Raw genomic sequence first — 25,771 nt, 5'->3', positions numbered from 1 at the left:
GGTTCTTTGATTTTGGCTGCATGGTGGTAGAACGAGCCAGGAAAGAGAATTACAACCCATCTGTAAATTTTCATCCTTTGGGTAATGTTTCAGTCATGTCTACACGCCAGTTGACCTGTGGGATCCTTTTGCAGTTTCTTTCAATTTGCAGTGGTTCTTTGTTTCAGGATCTGTGCAAGTTTCTGGAGCAAGGAGTTGTCCTTGGCACCTTGAGGCGCCTCCTGTTTGAGCCCACAGAGCAGAGCAAGAAATGGTGTGTGCAGAATGTCCCCTCTCTGCTCCTAGCATGCGTGTATTCCTATAATTGTCCTGCATTTAATCGACGCATGGCCTTTGCTGGTTCGCATATTTTTCTTTTTCTCTGGTTCCTTTCACATTTTTTTTCTTTTTCATGAGGGGTTGTCAGAATGGCATCATACACGTTCATTCGATTGGGGTTGATTGGGATGGAGCCTTAGCGTAAGGCATAACTTATGCCAGCTTAAGAAGTTTTTTCACAGGCTTTGTCTTGTGGTGTGTTTGATGCCTGAGGTCTGCACGTAGGTGGAGTTTCAAATATGATACATTATCCCCACTTCTTCATGAATGGGGGAGAAGGAGATTGAAAGAAATCAAGGAGAAAGTTAATCAAAGTGGCTCACATAACTGACGAGTCAGAGCCCATTTTTTGAAGTAGCCATTCTTTTTTTCAACTGCCATCGTGCTTGTTGTAGGTTTTACCTGTGCACTGGTGTTTGTGTGTGATGACCTGTGCTCGTCACTGGACGAGGGGCAAGTTCTCACAATGGTGCGTCCATTCTTGATGCCGACAGACGCCTCGGAGGTGTCTCTCGCTCGACTGGCGTACGCAAGCACGGCCTTGCAGCGGTTGCCAGAGCTCAGCAACGTCACTGCTGACAGTGAGTGCAAGTGCTTTACTTTGCCACGGTTACGAACCTGCGAGGTCTTGATTATCACCTGCAGTAGTTGTTGATGTGTGTAATGAAGGGCTCCAAGAACTGGGGTAGAACTTTTGAGGTTTCTTGGTTCTTGGCAGTGCTTCCATCTTCCCATGACAAGGACACTGTGTGATGCCTTGCTGCATTTGCCGAGCTTTTATGCTTCTGCTTGTGCATTTTGTTGAGTGCAACATGTTTGGCTCATGTTTGGCACCTAGCACAGTCTACTAATGTGCCAAACTGTACGACTTTGAACATAGTACTTAACAGGAGGCAACAGAAGGAAGGAAATGCCCTCTGTTTTGCAGTGCAAGCTCATGAACAGTGTTCCTTCATTCAGAGAAGGATCTGTTCCAAGGAAGCTGCACCTGCCATTTCATTTCTGACTCTTGCTGCAGAAAAGATAACGGCCGCTTTGGAGACTGAGGATGTGGACACCATCGCGGAGTTGCTTCTTGCTGATCTTGCCGAGGCTGCTGGAAAGATTGACCAACCTCTTACTGTGGTCAGCTAACAATATTTTTTCCCAAGTACAGTAAAAGCTCATTGCTTTGGCCTCCGTTAATTCGGAAATCCGGATGATTCAAACTGATGGCTCTGTCCCAGCGAGTGTCGGATGCTCGCTAATTCAGACGCAATGGATCTCACACCGGTTAAATCAAATGGACTTCCGAATGGAGGCTGTGTCCAGGTATGAATGGTGCGGCAGGAGATCGTCGAAATAGCTTTACTCAAACCTGAATTTCATGCTGCATAGTCGCTTGCTTACCTCTCACTGCGTGCAATGGCAGGCAGGACGACGAACGGGTGGCCTCATATCGGAGAACACTTTGACAGCATAAGTTCTCTTTGATTTGGCTGCACTAGTTTCATGGAGTTCTGCAATGTTGGTGCCAGCATGCAGCATCAGCTCCAAGTGCAGCTTGCCACTGGCTGCTTCCAGAACGAGTGATAGAGTGCAGGCCTGGTTGTCTGGTAGCCTCGGTGTTGCCTTCAAATTACAGCCAGCTGCATGCAGGCAACATCAACGGTCACCGTAATCTCATACCACATGACGAATTTTCAAGCGGCAAAACACAGTGCAGTGTTGCATGTAACCAGGCCCAGGAAATCTTCGTTTTAAAAAAGTTGTTGCATGTACAGTCGAGCCCACATGTAACGGCCCCACTTAAGACGAACTTTCGGTTGTAACGAACGAGACCTGCGCAACCGTCAAAATATACATTATTTCAATGGCACAAAATCACACGTATAACAAACGTCATTAAGCCCTGCTGATCGGTTACAGCGAACGGACGGTGCTGTGATGCGAGATAACCTGCCTCCAACCCCTTTGTGCGCCCGGCGTGCGGTATGCTTTCCCAAACCTCATCACGAGCGAACTGCCCGCCCTGTTTCGTGCCGCACTTGAGCGAGCTACCCTTTCGTTGCCGACGCGACTTCCAAGATCGCCCTCCCGCCCCTCCTCGCAACTCCACTCCTTTATCCTCACCCTCTTCCAAATCCACGCGTGGCCTCTGCGAACAACGCCACCGCCGCCAGTATCGATCGCAGAGGCCACGCACTGTGAAGCAGGCTTTCCGTGGGAGCCAAGAGGTGGCTGCACTGACACTCACGGACGCCCCTTATTGGTCTCTCCGATGGCGCTGTGCGTGTGTATCCTTAGCTTGATTGGCTTGATTGCCACCTGTGCATGCTGCACGCCCACCCCGTCACGCGCTTTTGTCACTCTTGTTGCGGTGCGGACGTTTCGTTGGCTTAGTTCAAATCTTGGGCCCAGGTTGTAATTCGGGATGGCGGACGGGAACACCGAGCCCACTTCCATTGTGTTCAGCTGTAGAGATTATGAAAGCGGCCTGTGCGGTGGTGACGGCCACTGGCTAGCAAAACTGCTTCCGCAAGGGCGGCTTCGTCGACACAGTGTCTGATGCCGAGCCTGATTCTTCGGAAGATGACCAGCCCAGCGGCAATTTGTGGCGGCGTGTCACCAACTCCGACATGGGGGTCATGACATTGGTTGGAATGATTTTACTTCTGTTGATGACGCCGACACCACGGAACAGTGCACAAACGAGGGCATCGTTTCTGAAGTGCGGAACGAGAGTGACGCAGAGGAATCAGATGAGGATGAAGCTTCGGAGCCAGGACCCATAAGCGTGCCTGTAGCAATGAGCTACATAGATAGCCTCAGACAACTCGTCTATGCCAAGGGCCTCGGCGATAGCACGCTTCTGCTTAAAATAATATGGAAACCTCAATCATCGGATCTGCGCTGCAAAAAAAGACGATCATCGAGGACTTTTTCGGAAAGAAAAATTTTTTTCGTTTGACAAGCAGCTGTCTTTAAAGCTCTGGTCCACTTACTACGGACTTCGGGATATAACGAGCAGACGCCATGTGATGGTCATGTTTGTTATAAGCGGACTCGACTGCATAGCACAGATGATTTACAAGATGCACTGAAATGCTACCCATGGGACTTGACTTGACCGCTTAGGTTTACAGTTCTGATGCCACTAACAGCTACTTGCCTCCTGCTTTCTAGACAGAACTGTCAATAATTCACTAATGACATAAGCCATCCTTTGTTGTCATTAAAGTTGCCACAGTGGCTCAGTGGTTGTGGTGCTCAGCTGCTGACCCAAAAGGTGTGGGTTCGATCCCAGCTGCCGCTGTTGAATTTCGATGGAGGCAGAATGCTTGAGGGCCGTGTACCGTGGGATGCCAGTGCACATTAAAGAACCGCAGATGGTCAAAATTATCTGAAGCCCTCTATTACGGTGTCCTTTATTGTCTGAGTCACTTTGGGAAGTGATCGAAAACAAGCGTAGTGCTTCACAGCTGCTGCCTCTGCTTTGATGCACGAGTGTTTGTTAGTTACTGTTAAGTTTTGTGTATGACGTGTGCTGCACCATTTTTATTTGAAACCTTGCAGAAAGCCCCATGTGGATTCTAAGGCAACAAGACGATGCCATCTGCGCTACTTTGGACCTTCTTGCCAACATATTTGGTACAGTTGTGGAGCACTCGGTCAGCAAGGGCAGCAGCCGATCAGTTTCGGCAGCTGATGCAGAAGTTGTTCAAGGTGCATTCCTAGCCTTCTTCCTTGCACGTGTGCATGCGTGCTTGCATGCTTGTGTGTATGTGTCCTCATTTTACATAGAAACACACTCATGAGATGAAATGCAAGTGTTCAATTACTTAGGGTTTCAGAGGCTGCTTTAGCCAGTTTTGGGAACTGTGGGTACATAAAGCTTAATACAGGGTCATGTGTGGCACTTCGCACAAATGAAAGAATGGAGGTGTTGCAGAATAAAAAAAAGCGCACAATGTGCAGTTAGTGAGCTGTGTGTCATCCCATAGGAAACGTGTTAGTCTGGTCATCTAAACCGATGTTAACGAGTTTGATTTAAACAAATTCTTTAAGTTTTGTAGTTCAAATAGGATTCAGAATTCGCCTTCATGATTGCTGGGGCGACGTGCAGGTGAGCATGAAGGCATTCCGAAAAGTCAAGCAGCAAGTTGTGACGCATGTGAAATTTCAGTCACAATTTACTGCAATGTCTCACAGAGGTACAGAGAAGTCAGAAAAATCAGATGCATTCCAATCTTAAAGTCTGAAGAATTGGTTAACAGTTGTATTGCAGAATAAGCTTTCAAGTTAGTTTCGTTTTGCGAATGCTTCTTTGAAGCAGAACCCGCATTTCAGAACTCCTTCATTTGTGGGAAAATTTGTTGCATTATATTGTACAGTATCCTGAGAGGGTGTTGGAAGTATTGTATATATGTGGCTAAGGACCACATTTTTTCCACCATTTTGGCAGATTTCGGCCTTTACCTGAAAGCAGAATTTTACTGCTTTTTACTACTAAAGAATTTTACTAAAGAATTTTTGGGACGCTCCTCAGAAGGTTAAGGAACTTTTATACTTCACTACCATCTGACCAATTATGGAGTATGCCAGTGCAGTGTGGGACCCTCTAGTCAGAACCTATTGTGATATGCTGGAACGCGTTCCGAATCGTGCGGCGTGGTTTGTCAGCAACAGATATACTTTTAATTATCGAAATAACAGTATCAAGCAGGACCTGAACTGGGACTCTCTGGAGGAGTGCCGTTTACGAATAAGGTTAGCATTCCTTTACCACATTTATTTCAAGGAAACTACTATTAACCCCGAAACTTGTTCGCTGCCACCTCATTTTGTATCCAGAAGGCACAACCACGACTGCAAAATACATGAGATAAAATGCGGTACTAATGTGTTCAAATTGTTTTTCTTTCCACATGAATGTTGTAAGCTGCCTCAATGTATTGTTGAATGCCAGTCCAAAGCAAAGTTCCGAGCACTGTTGTTGGAATTGTGATGTGCACGCATGCTCAGCTGCTGTTTTTCTGCTTTTCCTCTTGCCCTTCCCTGAAGAATTGACTGATGTGAATGCGCTGTTGACACCTTTTTATCATCGACCATAGATTCTTTCCCATCCTGTACAAAAGGTTGGCACATGCTGTAGGATTGATTGTGTATGTATGTATCCCCCCTGCAGTTATGCCTTCGTGGCACTGCAGAAATGTAAATATATAAATAAACAGCTGATGATGTGCTAGGGCTGCAGGATTCCAAGATTGAGAAAAGCAGTGGGAGGCCCTGAGCCAGGTAGAATAGTGAAATTTGGCTAGTAGCAGACAGGGATCATGCAGCTTGTGGAGGGCAGGAAAATTGGAGACTTATGCAAGTGGCTGTAGACTCAACTGCACCATCTGGGCTTGTGTTGCAATGTGTAAGGCCCTTTGGTTCTGGATAAAACCTGGTTTCTTCCTGCTGTTGAACCCAAAAAGATTCTTAAAGACCAGGTTCAGCCCAATTTCTGTGCAAATGTGCCTGTAAGAAGAAAGTATGGTTTGATGGTGCACAAAGCTTAAGAACTGCTGAAGTGTGGTGGAAGTCACATATTTCTTCTGACAAATTTTTTAACAATTCTGGTTATTTTATTTTCCTTTTAATGTTTATTGTTTGTCGATTTGCTTATAATTTTAGGATAAATTGAACACTACATGTACTGACTGGTATTTCATTGCAATAATTATACCCATAGTTATGAAGCTGTGTTCGAAGGTAGGTGTGCATTTAGTATGCATGCTTTGAATTTCAGTGATTGTTTCTGCACTGCAAAATGGAGGACAGGTCTCTGCTGTGTGAGTTTTTTGCAATGGAGTGAAAGTAACTGTAGCAGCGTTTGTTACTGGGTCAGCCGCCCAAACGTTCTCCCACAGGACCATCGAGCTTCTGAATACCTGTGGCTCAAAGCTCAAAGCTCTGATTGCCCTTTCCGAGGTTTTCTGCATTAACCAGTGCAAGGCCAAGGGCTCAGAGCTAACAAGCATTTGAAACCATAGAGCTATACACAGTAGTGCTGGGACCGTGCAGCAAGTCAGCGTTAACGAGGTCGCGATAAACGGGAATTACTGCAGAAAGCTAGTGTGAAAAAATAGTTTAGTTATGCTCACGGAAAACGCTGTTTTTTTTTCTTAGTCATTGAAACAAAGCAATGCATATAAAGTTTGATATCTTGCTGATCCCTCAGATTTTTTTTCCAGCTAAAGACCAAGGGTAGCATGGAAGTTGTACAAGTCAGCAAGTTGCGTGCGATTTGTGCCAGTGACCTGGAGCAGGCTGGGAAATTTGTGAATGGCCAGTGGTATTCACTCAGTAAAGCAAGCTTTTTCTGTAAGTACAGTTTTTGGCGTGGCATTGCTTAAGGATGCATGTATTAAACTGACTACTCTGCACCTACCCATGCTTCAAGAACAGTGAAGTACATGAAAAAAATTTGATTGGTGAAAAAAATTTGCTGCTTCTGGTATGTTTTTCCAGGAAAGTATTTTCCATTTAAAGGGCTCAGTGTGCTGTGAAAAACCTTAATAATGTGCTTGCTGTTGCCTTTAGTCAAATTTCTCTTTCCACATCTTTGTTGGCCTGACCTTGTAGCTTTTCTGCATGAGATTGCTTGAGATTGGCTGCTACCTACAGTTTGCTTTTTGTTGCTTTTTATTGGTGGTCACATTCTTTGCTTGGCAGTGTCATGCGGTTTGGGAAGTAATCTGATCTGATTTCTGCGTTGGCCTGAAGTTCAAGCTTTTAGATGTGGTGGCAGGTTTAGTTCGCTGTAACTTGTTCGCTGTTCACTTGTTCGCTGTAACTGCAGTTTCACCATGAGGGTTAGTCCTTGTTTATTGTGATGTGGTGTCATTTACTTCGTGCATAAATTAATGAAGCAAGCGCTATTTTTTGTAATAAATGAACACTCATTTTAATTGCAGCCATTATAAGTGTTCTTGACTCTAAAATGGCTGTCTTCTGGCATTCAGTATTACATCTTAAAACCAGCCTGAAGGCAACACAGAAGAGATGAGCACAAGACGAGGCTGGTCTAACAACTGAAGTTTTATTGAAGGCAAGCAGCAAAAGAAGACCTGCAAAGAGATGCACGCGCACAAACCCCAAAGCAGTGAGAGGGCGAAAAACAATCGAAAGGCACTGCCATACTAGTAAACGATCTAAAAAAACAAATTCCTGAAGGTTCACCGACGGCTTAGCCACGCACATGTCCTTAGCCTTACCGATATAGTAAGCCTCAGCTATGTCCGGACAGATTATCACTTCCATAAACCACTGATGTACCGCGAAAATCGGGCGTGCAAAGAGACAGGTCGTCCTCCGATTGCATTGACGAGGTTGAGCGTGCAGTGCCAGGTAAGAATTCGCCTTCCCTCCTATACAGTGAAGGTGCTCTCAGTCTGCCGCACATTCAGACATCTGCCTGTCTGCCCATAGTAGTTTCAGCTACAAGGCAGTGGAACGTGAAAAACCCTTTTACTTTTGCAAGTGGTGAACCTTTTTTATCTCCTACTGTGCATAGCAGATGATTACCGGTAGTTTTATCGAGCCTAGTTTGAACGGTGGTGCAAAGGGCTCCTACTTCGCTTTTAGCTATCAAGACAACAGCAAGATCATACTTAAATTTGGTGCGATTTTCTTGAGACGGTGCAAAATGCCATGGAGGTAAGGTATAGAGGGCACATTTTTGTGCTGCTCCACTACGTGAGCATCATCCGAGTGGTGTTCCTTTCCCTCAAGCGAGTGAAAACACACTGACAGGTGCACGAGATGGGCAAAGGGGAACCCAGCTGCCATTGGCATGGAAACCTGCTCCGAGAATGATCTCTCAACACTGTAATGGCATGACTTCCGTAAAGCGGTCGTGATGCATGCGATTGCCAACCCGTCCTTCACCAGCCGCGAGTAGTTCAACTCATAGCTAAGAGGTTTTCCTGATCTTAGGCTATGGTGCCAACACACGTGGTCGTCTACAAAGTGCAGGTCTATATCAAGAAACTGCAAACGGTTCTGCTTAGTGAAAGTCAGACGTAAAAGATAGGCTTTGACCGCATGCCTTAAAGATTTCTAAAATGTCTTGTGGCAACTTATCTGAGCCCTCCTTGTCCATGAAAATTAGGTAGCCATCAACATAACGAAATGCTACTATGCCGAGGTCTTCCAAATAGAGCTTTGATGCCGTATCGACTCTGTACAGAAAAATGTCGCGGAGGAACGGTGCGACCTGGGACCCTCTGCATACGCCTGATCTCTGATGTAAATACTGCCCTGCCAACTCGCAAGAGTGGAGTTCTGTGGAGATCTAGTTTCTTGTGGACAGCAACCTGGGCATGTGCTCTGCAGTGAGCATCGACATGGAGGACCTGTACTATTCATTGTCACATGATAGACTTCTGAGGCATGTGCAAGACTGCATCAGGGTGGACAATGAACAGGCTTTTACAGACAGTTGCGTGATTTCGGTTGCTAGCTTCATGGGGCTGTTGTCCTTTTACCGCAAATCTGGATTTGTCAGTTGTCAGGGCGTTATTTACACCCAGGTCGTACCTTTGATCAGCAACACTTTTTAATCTAAAGTCGATAAGGCATTAGAGCCCTGTTTGGAAGACCTCAGCATAGGAGCATTTCGTTGTTTTCATGACTACCTAAATTTCCTGGGCATGGAGGGCCCACAAAAGTTGGCACAAGATGTTTTAGAAGTCTTTAAGGTGTGCAGTCAAGGCCTCTTTTTTACGTCAGAATTGTCTAAGCAGAACCGTTAGCAGTTTCTTGGTTCAGACCTGCGCTTTGTGGACGGCCATGTTTGTTGGAGCTACAGCCCAAGATCCGGGAAGCCTCTTTTTAGGTACGAGTCAGGCCACTCGTGGCTAGGGAAGGGTGGTGAAGAGGTGTACTTGTCTCTGGCTAAGGCCAGTAAAGATGGAAACACTTGATGGGTGTGCAATCGCATGCATGACATCAGCTTTACTTAAGTCATGCCATTTCTGCTGAGGACGCATTCTCATAGCAGGTTTCCAAGCTAATGGCAGCTGGGTTCCCACTTGCCCATCTCACCAACCTGTCAGAGCGTGTTTTCACTTGCTCAGGGGAACGGAACACATACTCGGATGATGCTGATATACCTTACCTCTACAGTATTTCACACAGTCTCAAGAAAGTCTCGGCAAAGTGTAATGTTGCTGTCGTCTTAACAGCTAAGTGCAAGATAAGAGGCTTTTGCGTGGCCATTAAAAAAGGCTTGATAAAACTATGGGTAATCATCCACAATGGACAGTGTCACGTATAAAAAGGTTCACCACTTGCAGAAGTAATAAAGTTTAATGTGTTCCACTGCCTTATGGCTGCAACTACTATGGGCAGACAGGCAGATGTCTGATTTTGCACCTGACTGAGCACTTTCAATCTACAGGAGGGAAGGCAAATTCTAATCTGGCACTACACACTCAATCTTTTGAACGCAAATATGAGGATGACCTATCTCTTTGAACGCCTAATTTCCGCAACACATCAGTGGTTTATGGAAGGGAGAAATCTGTCGGTAGATACTTGAGGTTTACTACATCGGTAACGCTAAGGACACGTGTGGCTAAGCTGTCGGTAAACTTTCGCCGTAAGGAATTTGCTTTTTTAGATTCACTAGTATGCCAGTGACTTTCGATTGCATATCCTCCTTTCACTGCTTTGGGGTACTGTGCGCACGCATGTCTTTGCGGATCTTCTTTTGCGGCTTTCTTTCAATAAAATTTCAGTTGTTAGTCCAGCCTCTTGTTGAGCTCATGTCTTCTCCTGTGTTGTGTCTTCTGGCTGGTTTTAAGTTGAGTCAGTACCAGTACTAGTATCAGTATATCTCTGTTGGCTACTACCTGATGCTGTCACTTGTATTTTGCAATTTTAAGTTATAGGCTTTTCAAGAGCGCATCGAATAAAGGCTTTTCTTTTCTTGCAAAGCTGCAAGTTGTGACTGCTTATTTCACATTTCTTGAAATGCCCTTCGTTGAGATCTGGCTGTGTACATGTGCCTCAGGTGCTTGGTTTTAAACATTTTGCCTCTCTGAGAAGCAGCGCCGGCATTAGATGACTGTAATTTGCGTGTTTGAGGCCAAAAGGCGTACGCAGGCATCCTTTGCATGCAGATCAAGATGATCTTGGCCCTCTCCCGGTTTTCAGCTGGAAAACTAACTGGAGTAGTTTTTCATTTGGGGTATGACGGGGGAGGTTGAGCGCAATTTTGTAGGATTGTCTAATTAGAGCATCCAGGTCATCTCTTTCTCTGACTGTGAGGGTGACGTATGCTGTACAGTAGATGACTCTGCTAAGAACGAAGGCTTGGATAAGTTTCCTGGTCTCGGCTTCTTTAATTCCTCCTCGCCTATTTGCAATCCATCTGATGATAAGGGAGATTTGGTTGACGGTGTTTCTCAGTTTCTTATTTAGTGTGACGTTTTTTGGTTCTCAATATTCTTAGTGTTTCCACTTCTGCGATGGCTGCCCCTTCCACGTAGATTTCGATCTGAGGTGCTTTATTTTTTCTTTGTTTCTTTGACGCTTTGGGTGTAGGATGAGGACTTCGGATTTTTTGGGGGGACACGGAACTCCTGCTGCTTGTGCCTCCTCTACTACTACATCTGCCGCTTGTTGTAGCGTATCTTGTATCGTGCCGATACTCTCCTTAGTGGTCCAAAGGACGATATCGTCCGCGTACAAAGAGTGTTCTAGGTCTGGGATTTTGGCGACTTCGTGTGCCTTTTTGTTGACGGTTATGTTGAATAAGAAGAGGGACAGGACAGATCCTTGTGGCATTCCTCTGTCTCCTAAACTGATGGTGTCGGATTTGATTGTGCCAATTTGAATTTTAGCCGTTCTATCGGAGAGAAAGTCTTTGATGTAGTTAAACGTTCTTTCGCCTGCATTCAAGGGGCTTTCCGAAGCACTTGCGACTTTATCTTTCCTGCTGATTTTGTCAGGTCACTAAGGGATTAGGCGTAACATTCAGACATGCCATCCAGATGGCGTCCGAGTATTGTCACTTTGTTTTTACTGGCGCTGCGGTTTTTAGTGACTGCAAGTTATTTTTGCGTGTGTGTGCATAAAGCTTACATGCTTAGGTAACATTGCGTGCATTTGAAATTTCAATAGAATTTTTGCTTTTTTTGCATTTTTAATCACAAAGTAAATGAAAAGTATTTCTAATGCCTATAGGAACAAAATGGCAAACTGAAGAATAGCCGCTACGTGGCAACTCAAAATAGTTTTGAGCAGGTAGCAGCGCTACTACTTATCTTTGCGCTACATATAAAAGAAAAAGTGGGGAAGCGCATAGGGAAGTGCCAGCAAGCAAGGAAGTGAAGCGCATGAAGACAGTTCTCGGTCGACATTGGAGCTGCGTTCGACAGGCTCCAAGGAACGCGAGCAGGCAAGTCGGCTGGCGGTCACGAGCAGTCAGTTTGGGCAAAGCTGTCCGCTGCCACTCCACTGTGTGAATTATTTGAATTGATCGGCGATCAATTCTTATTGGCTGGAGGTGTCATTACTTCCTTTTCTTCTTCTGCTTAGACTGCACAAGCTGCCATTGCCGCCCGCCGTTCGAACTTTCGCCGGGATGAGTGGTGAGGCTGCACATGTCGATGCTGTCACCGGCCGGAGCTACATGTTCCGACGCGGAGCCAGCGGCGTGACGGTGATCTACTACCCGTTCGACAATGCCGAGCACGGGCTCGAGCCAGAGTTTTGGCTCCTGATCCTGGCTGACATGAAAGGATGAGGTTGCAAGGTTCCCCAGGGTATGCTCAACAAGCTGCTCAATTCGCTGAAGGGAGACGGCGAAGCACAGCAGAGCGTGTTGTACCACCCTGAGGGATCAAAGATCGGTGCGTTCAAGCTTTAGAGCAGCTTGTTTTAATTTGTACACCGAACACTTGTGCCGATACTTTATTGTCGTCTTTGCCTGATTGTACAAGCATTAGAACGGCACGCTCAACAGATTTTTCGACTGCGGTGATGCTTTGTAACCGTACGGCAGTGAAACGAACGTACTACTGGATTCAGGACATAAGTACTTGTCGTGGTGTTATGTACTTGTGCCAGCGCAAAAGTACTCAGTTGTTCACTTGCATGCATTAGTGTGCTATAGCAGGCGCTAACATCATTCTGCTATTTTTTCACTTTAGTTCAGCCTACAAAAAATACAAAATTCATCAACTTGGAATTGTTGATCACTGTCTTGATCTAGCTATTTTCTGTTCAGAACAGTGCAGCCACTCAACAAGGCTGCCATTTATGTCATGATGGAATTAACGATTTTTCATTGTACCAGCATTGAAATGAACATATTATGTGATGCAGGATATACTTATTGACTGTTTTGTTCTATGCTTCTGCTGTTTTATAAAATTGCAGTTCTTGAATCAGTCATTGGTGAGAGAATACCTCTGGCATTCAGTGAACTCTGTTCAGTCTGTCGAGCCTAAAATTCACTAGTGACGTGACACATAAAGTGAGTGATGTTTCTAGTTCAGTATCCTTTAAACAAAAAAAAAGTGGTAGGGGTTTAACGTAGTTAAACCAAGTACACGTGTGAAAGCAGGGGACACTTAAGTGCCACTCTGAGGGGTTTAGTAGGAGAATGCCCATATAGGCAGAGGTGGTAATTCTCTACTTAACATTCATAGATGGCGGCGTACCACTACTAGCGCAGTGACGCAGCGGTTAAGGGATGTGCCACTGCATTGACAGGTGTCTGTTTCTATCATAGCCACCGGTAGGGATCGTGCGACTCATGTTGCTCTTCCCGAGAAACCTTTTGCGGCCAATCATTATTTTGACTGCCACGGTGGACAGTTTTCTCACAATCCAATGCGCAGAATGTGATGTTGCCACAAGCTTATGTGACCTAGGTGGTGAGATGCCCTCCTCCCAATGGCTACAGTTGGCGCGATGCTTCTCCAAACTTACCTGAGCTTCATCCTATTGGCTGCAGCTTGCGTGATGCTGCTCCGAACTGACCCGAGCTTGGGATAGTACAAGCACAAGACAAGATTCTTGCTAGGGGTTGGTACATGTGGAATAGTGCTTTCGCACTAAAAGCATGAGGGAGGGACAATGGCTGTCAGTGACTGAAATATGACAGTGAGATGATATTAATGTTGATAAATATCCAAGTGTACTTTAGTTTTACAAACTGAACACGGACGCTCAAGTAGCTGTGCTCTGGTTTACAATACACACCGATTAATAATTAATTAAAGAATTTACTAGCTGAAGACATGCATGACACTCTCTTCTGGTACAGCAGATTGACTAAACATTTACAGTTGTGTGGCCAGCTTTATTCTGGTGTTTGGATATAAAGCTATTACACTTTCGGGTACAAGCCGGTAGACTGTTTCTTTCCTTTTTGTCTGTCCCAACATAGTATTTGTGTTGGATTATGAATGATCTTCCCTTTCAGTACAAATTTAGCCTCACATTTAAACACTCTAGACAATAAAGTTTTTGCTTGCACTTTTTCTTCTTTCAAGTCATGCTTTAGACATTACAATACATAGATCACCACCTGGTACTCACTTGTGACTGCTAAATTTATAACTGAATTTCTTCTTGGCCCTGTTTAAGTTTCAGTTTCATCAACCAAATGATGGGTGTGACAAGTAGGACACATGAGACACGAAAAGAACGGCAGTTTACCTGCTGATATGTTGCTTGTTGTCATTCCAGCTCTTGAAGCAAGCTGGTTTAATTGTTTTAGTGAATTAAAACTATGTATCAGCATTTATATTACAGGTTTTTTTTTCGTGCCTCATGCTACCTAAGTGTGAACCCCATGTCTCGGCACTCGTTCGGTTGATTAAAATGAAATATCATGAAAGAAGAAATTAAGATACAAATTACTTATTGCTAATAGTTGTCCACATGGTGGCATAAGTATTCTAATGTTTAACGCATCATTTGAAAGAATAAAACGAACTAATGCTGGGTGTCTATAGTTCTCTAAGTCATAATGGGAACAAAACCCAACACTGATGGTGTGCGGACAGTTTAACCTCATTGAAGACATTTTGGGTGCCTTGTACAGTGCTTTTAAATGTAGTAACTCTGATAACTTCCCTGAAAATGTCCCTTTCCTCAAGAAGCTGCCCATAACAACCTGACTAATATACATATTTTTTTCCATTCAGACATTGGCATGGATTCCAGTGTTGTGCCCCTTGGAGATTCTGGTTATTCTCTGGTTCAAACTATTGATTACTTCTATCCATCTGTTGAAGACCCCTACATAGCTGTAAGTGTTCAACATTGTAAAAAAATGCTTACCTGCATTTAGTAACCTGGTGGCAGATTGTATACTCAAACTTCAACATCACAGTGCTCTGCTGTCACTTCAGTCGACTGTACAAAAAATACTAAGTGTTATTTTTTGCAGAAAGTTATGTGTCTGTAGTTTTAATACCAGGCGATAAAACGAAACAAAGCAGCATTAAATATATATTCTTGTAGCTGTAAGAGTATCACCAAACTTTTTCTATAATCTGAGTTTCTAAGTGCTAAGTTTGTTCACTTATTGGCTAGTCTGGATAACAGGTCACTTATTGAGCAGTCTTATTGGGCTCAAAACCACACTATAATTATACTTTCTATAAGCGTGTAAATAAATCTGATTGTAACGATGTGTCAATACGATAGCAGCGTTTGTTACCTTACGTCGGCGGTTGTTCTAGAGCCAGCCAGCAGCGCGTGCTCAGCGATAGCACTGCCGCTACTGCGTTGACACATCTTCGTTGTTACACAATAATGAATCAAATAGGTGACAGGCCTCATGTTGGTGTCCTTTGCTGGCACCATGTGTACAGGATGTTTTCTTATTCATTGTTTTTGTTTGTTGCAGGGCAAGATAGCGTGTGCCAATGTGCTGTCTGATCTTTATGCACTTGGCATGACCCGCTGCGATAACGTGCTGATGGTAATGGCTGTCAGCACTAAGCTCACTGAAAAGCAGAGGGACATTGTCGTGCCTCTTCTCATCAGGGGGAGTCAAGGTAGGATCGGCCCTGCTGCAGTAAAGCCTAAGATGTTTGCATCAATGTTTTGAGGTGTGTGTAGGCCATGGCTGCCTATCAGAGCTAATGTGAGTGTGAGGGCACTAGTTGTGTGAGCTCTCAAAATTTGAATGCAGTCTCAGATTTCTTTTTCAAGTTCGTGCGCTTAGCATGGTGAAGAGATAACTTGAGAGAAGATCTACAAGAGATGTCCATGTCAGAGAGCAGCTGTTCAAGTGTTTCAGCTTTTAACTCTTTTCACTGCCTGAGTTCATGCCCCAGTACTGAAGTGATAAGCATGGTGCAAATAGCTTAAATGGCATTTGTTTCTCCACAGGACTTGGCTGAACAAGCAGGCACAAGGGTCACAGGAGGGCAGACTATGCTCAATCCTTGGCCTATGATTGGTGGTGTGGCATCATCAGTCTGCAGAGTCTGAAATCATCTCGTGAGTGCAGTAATCGTTTCTCTTTTTTTTTTCTTTTTCCAATGAATTAAGTTTTCCATGCTATTTTTGTCTGTGTTAGCATTTATGAAATGCAAAATGTGAGCATTTGAGGCTCTGTCTGTTGGGTACTATGATGAATTTTTCCAGCATGAGCGTCGTTTTCAAAGTTCAGATAAACCTTACTTAATACCCAAATAATCACCACACTGATGATGTAGTTTGCCCGTGGAAATACCTGACTGTACAGCCAAAGCTCATAATTTGAATTTCTGGATAATTCGAACTGTACGACTGGGTCTGGCCATGCTCCACTGGGTCTGTGTGAAACAAAGCCCATTAATTTGTTAATTCGAACAACCACCACCGCGCCTGGAGGGCGGGGGACGCGGTGAACCAAGAAACATTCCCACTAGGCTTCACCACCTCTGGAGAAGTGGGCAGGGTTAAAATGGCGTGAGAGGCTGGGTAAACGGGGGAGGGGTTTCTCTCTGTGCTAGTGGTAGCAACTAACTGCATGACCTCTGAGCCGGCTTGCTTGTATGTGTTGGTCTCGAATGCTTCAGTAGCTTGCTGTGTTGGGTTTTGCTGTTGAGAAATCGATCACATGGCCAGCGACGAGATGCTTACAGTGAATCAGACATGTCGCAGTGTCTCCAGCACTCCAAATCCGAAACCATGCGGTCGTGCGCGAAACGACGACGTGTGCCAAACGAATGAGTTGGAGCTTGGCTGATGTTTGCTGTGTGTATTTGTCTCGGTTTTTCAGTGCCCTTTGCATGTGATTGGTTGCGGCCGGAGCAGTCAACCTACACGGTGTACCGCATTTAGAATTGTCTTCCGTTTTCAGTAATTACTGTGCCAAAATGCTTGAAGAGAAGGTTGGAACCATGCATGAAGTCAATGCCAGAGCATTATCGAAGCAGGATATCACCAAAAAGCACACTCATTGGTTTGGCAGTGTGCGCCTTGAGCCAGGGGAGGCTGCAAAATCGGGCAATATACGTGTGGCCGCTCGGTTTACCTTTGCTTGTCGACTTCAATGCTTACGCAACCTCGCGACTCACAAGTGTGAATTTGCAAGTCACAGAGGTTGCACTATATGGTTTGGTCAAAAAGCGCCAGACGTGAGACGGTAGTTCTTTTGACCATGCTCAGTGGTGGTTGTATGCCTTTTGCAACTTCAGTGGGGCCCTCCGCTGTGGTAGTTTGGATGCACTGAATGCTACGCGCCTCTTCAGTTTTGAAGGTGAAAAAAGGCCTTCAGATAAAAGGTAGGAGGTGATGAAGGAATACTTTCGGACAATGATATGGCTAATCTCGCTACCCGACTGCTTCCCAAATGCATATTCTGTTCACTTTTGTTTGTTCGAACTTCAGTCAATTTGAACTGTCGTCGTCCCCGTCGAGTTCTTATTAACGAGCTTTCACTGTACTATACAATTCACTTTTGCACAAGTTCAAACCATGTCTTATTGGAATTGTCGTCATTATATCAAGTGCTATCCCGCACCCACCAAAGATGTTCTGATACTATTTTGCACTCCACTAAGTCAACGCTGATGCGTTTTGCAAGTAGAGTACTTGTAGCAAAGGCCCAGCAGGTCAGTCGCGTAGACAGTGAAATTTTGAAAATGGCAATATAATGTAAACAGAAAAAGAATTGCAGCAAAAACCTTTGAACATATGCCTTCCCCCAGAGCAAAGAATGACAGCAATAGTAATGCTATGCCTGTCTCAACGTTATCCTTTTAGAAGGTTTGCTACAGAAGTAGTCACTGCGTCATTAAAGGCAAGCTATTTCAGAACAACAGGAAAGGCCCTAGACAAAAACTGGAATGTTCATCAGCCTGGCCATTTAACCTAATTGCTAAATGTTATGCTCCCTTTACAGGCCAGACAATGCACAGCCTGGAGACGTGCTGGTACTGACCAAGCCCCTTGGCACCCCGGTGGCAGTGAACGCTCACCAGTGGCTGGAGAAGCCGGAGCGCCATGCTTAGCTGGGCAAGGCTGGCATCAGTGAAGAAGATGTACGCAGGGTCTACCTCCATGCAATAGACTCCATGGCACGTCTCAATCTCAATGGTTGGTGCTGATTTGTTCGTGTCTGCAGTTTTTTTTGTTGCCTATTTGCTTATGTGCTTATTTACGGCAGTCTCTGCAATGCCTTCCTGAGGTATTGTAGAGGTGAAACATGTGCACTCACAGAAAGAGAGTGGACAGATACTAAAGTGCATACAAACTGTGAGCAATGCTTTAAGAAGGTGACAACAAAATAGTTGATAATTGAAGTACAGCGCAGTGGTCAGGGCAACAATAATAAATTCGTGTCCCATGATGAAGACAGCTTCCACTACAGTAATCGTAACATAAATAATGAGATGGGATATGATATAGCATTGAAAACGAAAAGTGCAGGACATTAGTGCAAACAAATAAAAAGAAGCTCCAAGAATTTGATCACGCACTTTAGGAGATGTTGCTGCACATGGTAGATTCTGCAAAATATGCGTGAGCAAAGGACATCATGACATGAAAATGCACAAAGAAATTGTGGAGTTCATTTGGAGAAAAAGAAGGGATGGGCAAGCAGGGAGAAGGATTAAAAAGGCAGAAGTGAAGAAGATAAGTTGTGAAAAGATGAACGCAAGAAGAGTGATGCTGTCGCAGCTAGGCAAGAGGTGGGAGAAAAGGAAAGTCGTCTTGTTGAAATATTGGTTAAGGGCCTGAGGCTTCCCCCACCACCAGTTGTTTGTTTTTTGTTGTGAAGCATCCAATCCTTGTGGCTGTCTCTTTACTACCACAGCCGTTCACTCCAGTGTTATGCCAACAAATAAGGAAAAGAAAAAAGGAAATAAATAAAGTCGTGTCTGGATAGTACAAACAAAGATACAGGTTAGATTAGATTGGAAAACACTAGCCTTGAGAAGGTGGTGGGGCTGGGAAGTACTGTATTTTGCCCATCTGGTTTTTGCTTCCTCGTTTATTACATGGAAATATCTTAGCTTGTTAGCAGCCCATGGGAAGGGGGACAGTGATAACCTGGCGACCAACATTAAAGACTGCAGTAATTGAGTTACTACCACCTTACAGGGTATGCTGGTAGTATCTGTGCAGTCTCACATTTTGCAAGTGCAAGTATGTGTGTTCCACTTACTAGTACTTCACTGTCTGCATGCAAGAAGGCTACCACAAAATTGCAGACTTTTGACGAGGAAAACTTTTCATTTTGATCAAAGCAGGTCTTTATCAGACCAGCTACATTTCTTTCCTTTTATATCATGAAATGAGAGGCATTGTACGACTATTCATCAGTTGTGTATTTTGTGACCAAGTGAGCATTGACTTTCACTTCGCTCCTGCTTGTGCAGAAACTGTGTTAAAACAAATTTTTTGCCTTTGTTGTTCCAGGAGCTCGGCTGATGCACAAGCATGGCTGCCACGGTGCTACAGGCGTGACAGGCTTCGGTATGCTCGGCCACACCCAGAACTTGGTGCAGATGCAGCAACGCTCAGTGCGGTTTGTGATCCACACGCTGCCCATCAGAGCCAATTTCCTGCCCTGCTGGCCGCCACGGGGACCTCCTTCAAACTAACGCACGGGCATTCGGCCGAGACCTCTGTTGAGCCACTGACTGACAATCAGTCGAATTTTTTTTTCTCTATTGTAGGATTTCCTTCTCATGTCTTTCACAGCTTCTTGAAAATAGATACAACACAATTTTTCAAACTTTCACCGTCAGGAAGTGCTAAAATGTATGCAGAGTTTAGAGTTACATGAAAGTGATGGTGTTCCTGTCGGAAATCCCCAGTTGTTCCTTGGAAAGATATGTTGTTGTCTCCTTTTGGGTGAAACTCTTTTCAGATTTTTTAAATGTAATTCAGATGCTTTGCTCTGAGTAGTACCAGGAGAAAAGTAAACAAAATTGACAGGACAATCATGAAACCTGATGCGAGAACGCTGTAATTGCAGTTGGATTTTCGCTCAGTGATTACTTTGATGTTTTTACTTTAATGAATGCTTTTACTTAAAGCCGAGTGCAACAGAATTTTTCTAGAGGGTGTCTATGTTGGCGGCCCCCTAGCTAGTGGGGCATGGTGAGGCTGTGGCCGGTTGGGGATGCTTCTGGAGGGCAGCTGACTTTCCCACTGTCTCTTTGGATTTGATTTTACTGTTGCTCTTTTTGCTCTGCTGCTGCATGGGCTTCTGGTGTGTGGAGGCAGGCAACGGGTTGGTGATGGATGCGTGGTTCTTGTGGAGGGTGGAGTAGGGAGGTCTCTGGCACTTGTCGAGGCTTCACATAGAGAAAATTTCTTGTCTTCACACAGATAACGCTGCCCTTAGTACAACTGTAGCCAAAAATTTTTTTTTACTTAGCAATGCGAACTTCCTGGAAACGGCAATAAATGGCAACAGCGACATGGCGTGTGTCCTTTCCACACGCTCTTTGATAAATCAGAGCATAGCGACGGATTCATCGCGTGACTTAGTATCTTGGATCACCCACCGGACACCCAAGATGCAATGAACAAGTTAAAGCATCATTTGGGGTGTTTTCTCAAAATCTCTTGCCAATATATTAGCATATGGAATTTATTTATTTTATTTATTTATTTATTTATTTATTTATTTCAATACCTTCAAGGCCTCTGGGGGCATTAGTGGAGAGGAGTGCATGAAAAATATATAGTCATAACACAGGAATTGCAGCAATTTTGCGGCAATACAGGAATTGCGGTAAAACAGCAGCAATTTCATTTCAAGTTTATTTCATAGGTTGCACTCGTAAAATTTATGGCGTTAGTGAGTTACAAGTTTCCTGTTTTCCTTTCTCATGTGGACTGCTGATGTGCCTTCCAAAGGAGAATGCCGAAGGATCGTGCAAAGAAATTGAGCAGCAGGAGGGATACCCAGCGTGGATCATAGAGGATGTTGTTGAAGGGGAGCGGGTAGCAAGGCTGACGGACTCTCTACGCGTGCTCGAAGTGCCTTCAGCCGACAAGGAGTCCTAGCTTTGGTAACACAGGCTTGGGAATAGGGGACAGGGAAAGAATTGGTTGTGAGGAAGGTTTCCAGCCTTGCAAGGAGTTTTGAAAGAGTGAGCTGTGAAGTTTTTACTGATGGGGTACCTTATGGCTGTCATATGCAACTACGAATGCCACATACACGAGTGGCGACAGCTTTGGTCTTATGCTGCATGCCACTGACATGAACATTAGCTAAATGGACTCCAAACAAACATTTTGTGTTGTGTTAGTGATATTTTATGCGCTTTATGAGCACACCAATATTTTTGTTAGTCATGAAAGATAGTCTTCTACAAGCATTCGTTATGTAAAATATTTTCCCCTTTTATCATATAGTGGTGTTGATGGTTTGTTCAGTTAAGAGACTGGCTGTTCCTTGAAGAGACCTTCATGAATCTGTGCTGACTGAATATTACGGTGGTGTGGAGGATGGTTTGTCTCCCGTGGGCATCTCTCACAGCCTCTCATTGCTTAAGCCTCAGCCATTTGGCATGCATTGGGAATAAAAATAGTTTGCAAAAATTCTGGCTCTTGTCTTTGCTGAGAGCGTGTGTGGGCACACTGAAGCTTTACCCATCAGTATCATTAAGAGCAGACATTACTTAGCACCATTAGATACAGGTTGCTTCATCCAAGTTTATGTGAAACGACTTTTGAATTGAATTTTTGTGAAGACCTAATTTGCTCGTTTTGTCACGACTCATATAAACAGCACATTGCAAAAAATTGCTCCCCTGAATAATGTGGTTAAAAAGAGCGCTAAGGAGCTTGTCACTTATCCTTTCCAAAATTAATTCCTTTCCAAAATTTATTCCTCAGGACTTTACCTGATTTTGTGAAATATTAAGCTTGAGGAAAATTACTTGTTTACAGCATCTCATTTCGGAACATGAACATTGTGCTTGGTCCAGTGTCTACTTTGGGTTCTGCACATGTCAACAGTGCATATAGCGCTCCTGCACATTACTGCGTGGTGGACGTAAATGTTAGGCAATGCAGCATGCTGTAACGACAGATTCAAACCAAACTGCACATGATGCTGCCATCAGTGAGAGTAACAATGGGAACTTTGGTTGCAAGTGCATTAAACACTTGAAGGTTCCCATATCTGATCATGGGCTTTGGTTGCTGTAGCATGTGGCGTTGTCTTTAGCGCTGTCTTGTTGCCACTGCACGCCCCAAGTGATTGTGACGAAGCTAGCGCAAGGCGCCGGCTACGTGCAAGGAGTGGTCGCGTGATCATAGGTGAAGTCCATGGCTCTGTTTAACAGATAGCACTTTCAAACGTTTTGGACGCGGCGTGGCCTTCCTTCCGTTTGCCCCATGGCATGCTGCAGCAATGAGCTCCCGAGACTTCGATGCCTGCTGCTTGTACTTTGATGCAGGTGTCACAGTGCACGGCTATCAGGAAACCTCTTTCTTCCTTTCTTCTTTCACTCCCTCCTTTATCCCTTCTCTGAAGGTGTGGTTCAGGTGTCTGCCAATATGTGAGACAGATACTGCACCATTTCTTTTCCCCAAAAACCAATTTCATTTTCATAGTGGTTAGGGGTGTTCCGCTGCTAAGCTTTAGGATGGGGGATGAAAAGAAAATTTTGTTTTTTGAAAGGATAGTGTACCATCTCGGTGAACACCTCAACCCTGTGGTGAACACCTCAACCCTGCCGTGGGGAACGGCAGAAAGTATATAAAGAGTGAAAGAAGGAAGAGAGAGGTGCCGTAGCAGAGGCTGCCTGATAATTCAGACCTGGCGGGGTACTTTAATGTGCACTATAAATTGCCACTTGTTATACGGGACATGAACGTTTGAGTGCAGTGAGGCCGTGCAGGGGCTCAAGGACCTGTGTGTCCTAAATATTTTGTAGCGGGAGCTACACTAGGCTACCAGTCGAGCATTTCGTGGTACACGCGAGGGGAAAGTTGTGCGTATGCGCGGATACCATGTTACATGGGAGAGGCCAATTGTGCTCATGCGCCGTTACCATGGCAACCGTGAAGGAGTGAGTGGCTTCATCGCTGCTCTCCCTCCTTTATTCCTTCCCTTATGGCTCGATTCAGGACCACGTACCATCGGCAAGGACCGTATGCCTTGCTATGTGTAACAAAATTTTCTTTTCTACAAATCATTACATTTTGACTTAATAATTCTTTTTAATCCCGCACATTATTATTATTAGTATTATTATTTATTTATTTCGAAATCAAAACTCTTGTCCTTTCTCTGCTCAGGAGGTAGAATCCACCGGTGTTGCATTGCCGCGTGCTTTTCGTTTTTAATAACTGAGTGCAGGCGAACAGCCACCCGATTCTCGGCCGATCCCCCAGTGTGGGCATGTGCCATCCTTTGATAGGCTAACAACAATGACATATAAACTCGTATGACATCATAATCATCATCATCAACATTTTCATACACACGTAGAACGGCTGCTGCCAAGAACGCTCGCACGTTGTGTCACGGCAGCTGGCGGATTGCGGCCGCTAGGCCTATCGCTTGTTCTCTGGATGGTCCTGTGCTCAAGCCTTCCTGGCTGCTCTAAGGCCCTGTCACGACCGGCGCCGGGTGGCCAGCCTTGCGTTATTTTGCTCTTAAAGAAGCTTGAGTTCAACGAGGGATCTTTGTTTTGCCTAAGGTGAGTAATTTTTGCTCCGCGACAGCGGCGCCCTTTATCGCGAATGCCTATTTAGTCTTGCGTGGAAGACTGCTCGCGCCAGCTGCAATGACCGCACAGTTTTCTTTAAAATATGCCACCAGAAAACGTGAGGCCAGTAGGACTTCGAGATGCATTGCAGCGTCCCGACAGCGTTCGTCTTCTGTTAGACACGCAGCACGTTTGTGGCTCCCGTTTCCCACTTACGTGCAGCGTTCCGAGCATGACGCTCTGCATCGGCTGCATCTATGACCCTTCCACAACGAGTCTTATGTGCCACTTCGCCTGTGGTAGCTCTATCATTACTGCTGCGGTTGGTACTGCACAGGAACGCAGAACGCTGCGTCGTCCAGTCACAGCAGGTTATCTTGGGACGCGTTTGTACCCGCTGTGGTGGCTCAGTGGTTAGAGCGCTCGGCTACTGATCCGGAGTTCCCGTGTTCGAACCAGATCGTGGCGGCTGCGTTTTTATGGAGGAAAAACGCTAAGGCGCCCATGTGCTGTGCGATGTCAGTGCACGTTAAAGATCCCCAGGTGGTCGAAATTATTCCGGAGCCCTCCACTACGGCACCTCTTATTTCACTCCCTCCTTTATCCCTTCCCTCGGCTCAGGTGTCCGCCGATATATGAGACAGATACTGCGCCATTTCCTTTCCCCAAAATACCATATATTATTATGGGACGCATTTGTCGTTGTTTATAGCCATTTTTGTGACTTCTTTTGTTGCCCCGAGTGATTAGGACCAAGCTAGCGCGAGTCGCCGGCTATGGGCAAGGAGTGGTCGCGTGATCGTCGGTTAGGTCCATGACTCTTCGCTTTAAAAGCTAGAGCTTTAAAAGGTACTGGACGCGGGCGGCCTCCCGTCCGTTTACCCTGCGGTGTGCTCTAGCAACGTGCTCCCAAACGAGCTGTCCACGAGATTTTCTTCGATGCTGCTGCCTGTGCTTTGATGCTGGTGCAGCTGCGCACGTGATATCAAAACCCATCTGCTGCTGTGGCTTATTAGTTATGAAGAAAACTATTAAACCTTACGCCCCTAATCCGGGGCAGGGATAGTGCACTGACATCGCCATAGCGTTTCGCCTCCATCGAAACGCTTAGGCGCCCGTGAGCTTTGCGATGTCAGTGTACGTTTAAGATCCCCAGGTGGTCGAAATTATACCGCAGCCTTCCACTACTGCACCTCTTTCTTCCTTTCTTCTTTCACTCTCTCCTTTATCTCTTCCCTTAGGGCGCAGTTCAGGTGTCCACCGGTATGTGAGACGTATACTGCGCCATTTCCTTTCCCCAAAAGCAATTTTCATTTTCATAGTGGTTACAGTGTGCCGCTGCTGAGTTCTAGGACGCGGGATGGAAAGAAAGAAAAATTGCGGGGGGAAGGAAAGGTAGGTTAAATCTCTGACATATCGGTGAACACCTCAACCCTGCAATGGGGAAAGGGAGAAAGTAGAGAGTGAAAGAAGAGAGAGAGGTGCCTTAGCAGAGGGCTCCTGATAATTCAGACCTCGCGGGGTACTTCAACGTGCAGTATAAATTGCCACTTGTAATACTGACATTGGCAAAACGTATATATGGAGAACAACCTATGCTTGCAGTGCTCAGAACATGTGTCAGTCAGGCATCGATAAAGGAGTGAGTGAAACAACTGAGAGAGAGGTGGCGTAATGGAGGGCTCCGCGAGCAAGCTCGGCAAGCCGGGGCATGTCTTTTTATCTTTCTTCATTCAATTTCACATTCCTGCCTACGCACGCCCCTGCGGCTCCATACTGCGTCTTTCCTTTCCTCCTTGTCCTCCTCGCAATTCCAGCTAGGGCTGCTAAGTCCTGCACAGCAATACGAGAAAGTTACTGTGCACTTTCCTCAAAATACGCAGCCGTGCGCACGTGCCCGCATTCGAATGCCGCGTTAACGAGGTGCGTGGTAGTCCACGTCGGATATTGCGAAAGGTGTGTGCTGTGGGGTGTTCGGATATTCGCCATGCCGGCAGAAGTGAATATTTACATTCCGACGGGAAAGTCGAAAGCATCGTGATATCGAGCTGAACAAGAACACACCGTTAGCGGTGGCGAAGACGGAACTACTGAACTACTTCGACCGATATGCCGGCGCTGTTGGTCGACCACGCGGCCATATCTATCGGGAGAAAGAGAGTGTTGAAAGAATTCGTATGCGGGGGGTGGGGGAGGGGCAGTCGGCTTCCGCTGAAACCCGTAAGCATAGCTCTACAATTTTATTTATTGGAATGTACGTTGGCATGGCCCACCCTGCCAGGTGG

General features: G+C 45.3%; 1 protein-coding gene, 1 long non-coding RNA gene and 1 pseudogene across 3 annotated transcripts in view; all 3 read left to right on the top strand.

Moving 5' to 3' along the window:
• The first annotated feature begins 171 nt into the window (after positions 1-171).
• Positions 172-4,023, top strand: LOC144112762 (uncharacterized). 2 transcript variants are annotated; one of them, XR_013310451.1, is made up of 4 exons: positions 172-253; positions 813-899; positions 1,337-1,443; positions 3,874-3,976. It is a non-coding gene; the product is annotated as an uncharacterized LOC144112762 (long non-coding RNA). The 2 variants fall into 2 exon arrangements; XR_013310450.1 differs by lacking the exon at positions 172-253 and having other exon boundaries at positions 720-899; positions 3,874-4,023.
• Positions 4,024-14,238: 10,215 nt separating this feature from the next.
• LOC144112763 (inactive selenide, water dikinase-like protein) lies at positions 14,239-21,174 on the top strand (annotated as a pseudogene).
• Positions 21,175-23,284: 2,110 nt separating this feature from the next.
• LOC144134870 (uncharacterized) overlaps positions 23,285-25,771 on the top strand; it is a 36,043-nt gene continuing 33,556 nt past the window's right edge. Inside the window, exon 1 of the mRNA XM_077667709.1 lies at positions 23,285-23,477. The gene's annotated coding sequence lies outside the window, so the exon portion shown is untranslated. The remainder of the gene's footprint in view (positions 23,478-25,771) is intronic.

The sequence above is a fragment of the Amblyomma americanum genome, chromosome 1, assembly GCF_052857255.1.
Source record: "Amblyomma americanum isolate KBUSLIRL-KWMA chromosome 1, ASM5285725v1, whole genome shotgun sequence".
NCBI lineage: Eukaryota > Metazoa > Arthropoda > Arachnida > Ixodida > Ixodidae > Amblyomma > Amblyomma americanum.
The sequence above is the reverse complement of the archived record's forward strand: the minus strand, read 5'-3'. Positions and strand labels throughout refer to the sequence as shown.